Raw genomic sequence first — 6,197 nt, forward strand, 5'->3', positions numbered from 1 at the left:
AGTCTGTAGAAGTTTGCTCCTCCGTGTCCTCGTGCTGTAGCTCAGCTGTGAGCTGCTTCTCTGTGTGGTTTCCTTTTAACCCTTTCTGTGTGTGTGTGGTTCTTGTTTGAACCTGTGTGAATTACTGTCCTGTTAGTTCTTCCAGTTAGGCTGTGTGGCACAGCCCTGAGCTGCCTCTTTGCATGCTTCTGTAGTGTTGTTGTTTGAATATGATGTAGAATACCACTTTCTTACTTGGCATCTGTATCCTAAAGTATTTCTAGTCACTACCAAATATCCAAACTGCTCTCAATTTGTTGCGAACCACATACATATGCTTAATACATGGTTGGATATGCAGTCAGCCACACCCCCAGCCAATCCCTCCAGATACAAGCGGGAATTATTGGACACCATTTTAGGGGGCACAGGAACTGTAATGGGAGCCCTTAATACAATTGATATGGAAGTGCTCCGGAATAAGATGGGATCCACAGCACAACATGCTTCTGAAGGGTTTACATCACAACATATTATTAATGAGGCTTCAGCTAAACTATCTAATGTAATTGTAGATACCTTTGCTCTTATATCACCCATTATAGAACAGAAAATTGTGACTCTAGCACATGAAGAATACAGGTTGGGAAAGAATATTTCATGGGCTATGGCCTGTGATCAAATACAGATCGAGCTTATTACTATCTAAAGGAAATTCTGATCACATCTAAGTTAGGCCACTGGCCACCATCTCTTGTTCAGATGGCTACCGGAATTTGCTATAGCTCACCTTGATTGGTGGACAGTTAGTGTTCCAATCTGTTCACAACAAGGATGCTCTATCTGTACTTTGGTCCCATGGTCCGGACAACATACAGTTATTTACCCGGTAGTTAATATTGGTGTGCAAATTAATAATGTGATAATGTATCCTCTGGACCATCTCACATGGGTGCAGCCCCTGGACAATGACTGGACATCATTCAGACCAATGGACGCTAGCCTGTGCCAGCGGACACCCTTTCATTTCCAGTGTGAACCTCATCAGTTTAAAGAGAGTGACAGCTCCTGCCGAACTTTTGTATTCACCCACTGTCTCACATAGGGTGTACTACCTTGGAGCTGGACACTTTTGTTTTAATCTGTTCTTTCCTCTATTGCTCCCCAAGTACATGACATCCACCTCCCTAAGAACACTGTGCTGTACAGTTCGAACTATTTACAGAACAATACTTGGTGCAGTCATACACCCCTGGTGTCCATCACCATTAATGAGACAACATATTCTGCACCTCTGGTTACCAATGACTCTCTTGACATTCCAGATTTTATTCCATATGCTGTACATCCACTCCCTCTGGGCATGGGAGAAGAGACTTTACACAAAATACTGAACTTTACTGAACTCCATGCCTATATGGACCATTTGAAAACAACCTCCACAGAAGTGAATCATACCATCACTTATGAGAATGCACAAATTAGACAAACTGTTCAAAATTTGGTACAAGACTCCCATGTCTCAGTATGGGAACTATTCTTTGGATATTCACCTACTGCTGATCATGTCTTTAATATCTTAATTCACCCTATCATTATTTTAACTAGTGTACAAGTATTGCTATGCATTGTTATGATTTTCATTTGTTGTAAACTTAGACATATGTACAACTCTGTGCAAAGTTTAACCTATAAAATACCCTCACCCCTATAAGGCAGCTATGCACACACATACACACTACTTTCCTTCCCATCTGATTTTTTTTAACTACTTTCTTCCCAGCATTTACATTTTTAATCTGGCATGGTAATTTGGTTTTCTTTTTTAACAGTCCCATCATCTACTTTGGAGCCACTCTAGTCTGGCAGGTTAATTTGAGCTTTGTATACCGGGTATCCTGGTACCAGTAGGCCTTAACCTCCCAAATGCCTGCATCCCTTATGCACTGTCCATTCTGCTCTAAGACGGGTAAGGTGGCATATTAAGGACGGCCCAACCTAAGACACGAGGTTTGGACTCATATTGGGATTTAAACATCTCACTACTGTGGAGATATGAATGAGCAGGAACAAATATAACTGGAGGTATGAGAACAGGAATAGTCTGTCACTACAGTGACAGATCAGGTACCCAGGTTTGCTTCCATCTTGCCTCCCAGGAAAAAAAAAATAAAGAAAAAAGAGGTGTGGAGATGTCAGGATTGCAGGAGGTCAAAATTATTGCTGGACATACTTATATTAATATGAAATCAGTTTGACAATATTAAACCACCTTCTGACCTCTGATAAACTCTCCCCCCTCTCCTGCAGGAACCATTGAGGATGAAATGGGCCAAATGGTGCTCAGAGAGGCCTAATAGCCCTTTGGTTTCTCAATTACTCTTGATTAACATACCTTTTGTTCCATCTGGGAGCAGGGCTTCAGAGCAACCAAAGCTAGACAGTGTGGCTCCAGGACAACCTACTACTACTACTACTACTATTTAGCATTTCTATAGCGCTACAAGGCATACGCAGCGCTGCACAAACATAGAAGAAAGACAGTCCCTGCTCGAAGAGCTTACAATCTAATAGACAAAAAATAAAAAATAAGCAAATCAAATCAATTAATGTGAACGGGAAGGAAGAGAGGAGGGTAGGTGGAGGCGAGTGGTTACAAGTGGTTACGAGTCAAAAGCAATGTTAAAGAGGTGGGCTTTCAGTCTAGATTTAAAGGTGGCCAAGGATGGGGCAAGACTTAGGGGCTCAGGAAGTTTATTCCAGGCGTAGGGTGCAGCGAGACAGAAGGCGCGAAGTCTGGAGTTGGCAGTAGTGGAGAAGGGAACAGATAAGAAGGATTTATCCATGGAGCGGAGTGCACGGGAAGGGGTGTAGGGAAGGACGAGTGTGGAGAGATACTGGGGAGCAGCAGAGTGAATACATTTATAGGTTAGTAGAAGAAGTTTGAACAGGATGCGAAAACGGATAGGGAGCCAGTGAAGGGTCTTGAGGAGAGGGGTAGTATGAGTAAAGCGACCCTGGCGGAAGATGAGACGGGCAGCAGAGTTTTGAACCGACTGGAGAGGGGAGAGGTGACTAAGTGGGAGGCCAGCAAGAAGCAGATTGCAGTAGTCTAAACGAGAGGTGACAAGGGTGTGGATGAGGGTTTTGGTAGAGTGCTCGGAAAGAAAGGGGCGGATTTTACGGATGTTGTAAAGAAAGAAACGACAGGTCTTGGCGGTCTGCTGGATATGAGCAGAGAAGGAGAGAGAAGAGTCAAAGATGACCCCAAGGTTTCGAGCTGTGAAAGTTGTCACCTTTCCTGACTTCAGAAAGTATCTGGAATTCTGTAAAGGAAATAACTGGGAAAGAGAAGTTTTTGATCTCTCTCTGCTCCTGTTCCCTCTCAGTTCTTATTAGGTATAAAGCAGAGCTCACTAGGGCTCTCCCTCTCTCTCTGTCTTTCTCTGTGCAGCAGAGCACAGAGCTCAGCTTGGTGTCTACTGCCCCCCCCCCCCCCCTCTTTGTCCCGGGCACTTCTCTATGTCCAGGGCACTAGCTCTCCCTCTTTCTTTCTCCCTGCAGCAGAGGGCACGGGACTCTGCTGGGCTGTCTTTGTTTCTTCTTCTTTCTCTGCACACCTCCATCTTTAGCCACCAGAGCACCTGGCTCTGCTCCCTCCCTTCTCAGACAGCCCTAGTCCAAGGTTTCTTTCTTCCTTTCTTTCTCCCTCCCTCTAAACACACACACCAAGACAGCTTGTACCCTTTTTCCTGTACTAAGTGCTGTGAGCCAATACATATATGCAAATATAATATACTTTATATATCCAAATCTGTGTGGATTGCGTATTCTTTGGGAACCCACTGCCTCTGTGAAGTGGACCCCGGGACCACCCTAGACAACGATAGCTGACAGTGACGAGTATAACGCCCTGATGACCGAGATAAAGCGACCCTCTACTCCATAAGCCTTTAAAGTAGCATAAAGGAACTCCCATTTTACTCGATCAAAGGCCTTCTCGGCGTCAAAACTGGTAAGTATTGATGGAAGCCCCCTGCGTTCCATATATTCCAACGAGGTCAGTATCCTCCGCATGTTCTTTGCCACTGAATGTCTCCCCACAAATCCCACCTGAGACTCGTGAAGAATATCTGGTAAACTTCTAGCTAAGCTATTCACCATTATCTTTGCCAGTATCTTGACCTCAAAATTCAACAACGAAATTGGCCTATAAGAGGCCGTGCAAGTAGGGTCTCTACCTTGCTTGGGTAACACTATAATTTGAGCTAAATCCAATGATCTGGGCAGTGCCTCCTCTTCTACAATTTTATTAAACATTCTAGTTAACGGCGAAACCACCACGCCTCCCATAATTCTGTAAAACTCTGCTCTAAATCCATCAACACCTGGGGCCCTTAACAGAGGGCTGCGCTCAATTGTTGTCACCACTTCCTCCTCCGTAATTGTGGCATTCAATTTGTTTCTCTCCCTCTGCCCTACCTGAGGCAGTGCAACATTATTCAAGTATAACTCTCCCAGGAGACCCTCATCTGGGGATCCGCATATAGCCTTTGATAATACTCCTGAAAGATCTCACATATCCCTTCATCGGACTGCACCCTCCGCCCCTTGGCATTCTGGATAGTAAGAATTTTGTGTGGCCCTCCTGCTGGTTTCACCAGCTTTGCCATCAGCTTACCCACTTTGTTACCATGCCGGTGAAGCATATATCTGTAAAACTGCAATGATTTGTGGGCCCTCTGATGAATAAGCGTATTTAGCGCCACTTGATATTCTAACAGTCTCCTCCTATACCCTCCCGTCGGCGTTATCCCATAAGTCTGCCTGACTTTACAAAGCAGCTCCCCCAGCCTTAAAATGTCTCTGTCTCTTGCCTTGCGTTTATAATGGGTAGAACTAATTATTTTCCCCCTTAGCACCGCTTTTGCTGCATCCCAGTATAGTACAGGGTTACTCTCATATTCTGCATTCATAGTCTTATAGGACTCCCAGCTATTCAACATCTTTTCCCTCAACCCAGGGTCTTTATACAAATCCAAGGGGAACTGCCAGTGTCCCCTACTTGCTCTAACTCGTCCCGCCTCCTAGTTCATCCAAACCCAGACATGATCCGATATAGCATAACGCCCTATATTTGAATCCCGCACTTTACTAAACTCCCCCCGGGTCACCAGCAAATAATCTATCCGAGACTGTGTGTCATGTGTTCGCGACATGTCGGTGTAATCTCTGTCCGAAGGATGTAACTCCCTCCAAACATCCACCAAGTCGAACTGCTTACCCAACTGAAGCAATCCCTTATTAGCATAGTATCCAGCCACAGGCCCTGATAGAGACATGTCCATCCCAGGATCCCATACTGCGTTAAAGTCCCCTCCCACAACCAAGGGTCTACACTTCTCCATAGACAAAATTCTAGTCATCCTGCTATAAAATTTCTTGTCGTACTGATTTGGGACATATATGTTACATATATAAACTAATTGCTGATTAATGATCGCTTTAACCAAAACAAAGCGTCCTCCCGGATCTTCCCTTATTATCTTTATCTCCTCGGCCACCCCCTTCTTAAACAGAATGGCTACCCCCCTCCCCCACATTTCTTCCCCAGGGCAGCTGCGGCAACAGAATCTCCCACCCACCACGTTTTTAATTTAGCATGTTCCCTTGCATTTAGATGTGTCTCTTGCAACAGAACCACATCTACTTTGTCTGTTCATATGTTGTAATATTTTAGACCTCTTAATTGGTGAATGTATCCCCCCCCCCCCCCCCCCACATTCCAGGTAATGAACTTCACCAGGACATTCCAAAATTTTTCATCTGCATTATACCTGCTTTTTTAATCTGCCATGGTGAGGAACAGCCAGGCCTCCATCCCTCACCCTCCATCTATACCCAGCCAATCACCCTCTTATTGTCTTGCCAACACTTCTCTCTTAACCTTACACTTCTCGTTGGACCTTGATACCTGTAACCCCATCCCCTCCCCCCTACCCTTGGCCTTCCCTCCCCCTCCCTCCCTCCCCTCCTACCCAACCCATCCCCAAACACCGAGGTCCCCCCAAAGGAACAATCACTTCAAACACCCCCCTAGCATCTCCCTAACTTTACATACTGTACCAAACATTTTACAACATGTATTTTTGAACACCCCCCCCCCCTCACCCTGAGCCAGTACTCCACCAACACCGGGGACTTGCATATCCTTCCAT

This window comes from Microcaecilia unicolor, chromosome 1 (genome assembly GCF_901765095.1).
Source record: "Microcaecilia unicolor chromosome 1, aMicUni1.1, whole genome shotgun sequence".
Lineage (NCBI taxonomy): Eukaryota > Metazoa > Chordata > Amphibia > Gymnophiona > Siphonopidae > Microcaecilia > Microcaecilia unicolor.